Consider the following 1,049-nt stretch of genomic DNA (forward strand, 5'->3'; position numbering starts at 1 on the left):
CCTTATTCTGCCTCATCATTGGCCAAACAGCTTTATTTATCAACCAATCAGAGAAACATATTCGCAGCATACAGAACAACATCACCCATCAAATATGGACAAGAGATTTTACATCCCCTCTGTTTAGCCCTTCATGTCCTGTATCATGATATCTTATACCTCTTTTTGAGTGAAATTCTTCTAATTCTGAGTTCTAGCTTTCTGAGCAATTATACTTTGGTGTGTGTTACACTCCCTTCTCATAACAATCAACAGAAAAAGTATCCAATGTCTTGGGGTAGTACTCCTTATTCTCCTGATCATAAGTCAACTAGTTATTACTAATTGAATGGTCTCTGACCACCTAAAATGTTCATATATAAAATATATATGATGTGACTTTCCTATCTGTATGACTTCCTACCATAAAATGTAAATATTGTACTACTATGATGTATATTTCTCTACCAGAGACTTACTAGTATAGAGCACAATACTGAATATGTGCAATTCATTAATTTCAATCCTTGTCACATGGCAAGCAAAATAGATGATCCATGATTATGATAACTTCACAAGATCACTGAAATTCTTGTATGATTTTTCTTTCCATCTGTAATTTCAAAGTGTCAATCTCGGAGAAAACAAGAACTAGTTTGGAATAGAACTTTAGCTGTCCAGTTCCAAGGTTCTGACATGTTCTTCCATCATTCAAGAAAACTATTTTGTGACACATTCTTCTATTAGAATCTTTAAATATCACCTCCCATTGCTATACTCAGCTGGGGTTTCTTCCTATTTCACTAAGAAAGGATTTGCATGAGCTTCTCCAGTAGATTATCAAATGTCCTGTCATTATGCTCTTATAATCTGCTTCTTCTTATTAATATCAGGTATTTCTATGTACCTATAAAATACGTTCATATAACATTTTATATGACAGTAGCCTTTCTCATTAACCAAAGACAGTTCTCCTTTCTACATCATCATTTTCCCTTTTTATATTTTAGGAATTCAGCATTAGTTAGTCATCTCAGAAAAAAAAATATCTTTTAAAAGCTCTCATTTGC

This window comes from Onychomys torridus, chromosome 14, assembly GCF_903995425.1.
Source record: "Onychomys torridus chromosome 14, mOncTor1.1, whole genome shotgun sequence".
In the NCBI taxonomy this organism is placed as follows: domain Eukaryota; kingdom Metazoa; phylum Chordata; class Mammalia; order Rodentia; family Cricetidae; genus Onychomys; species Onychomys torridus.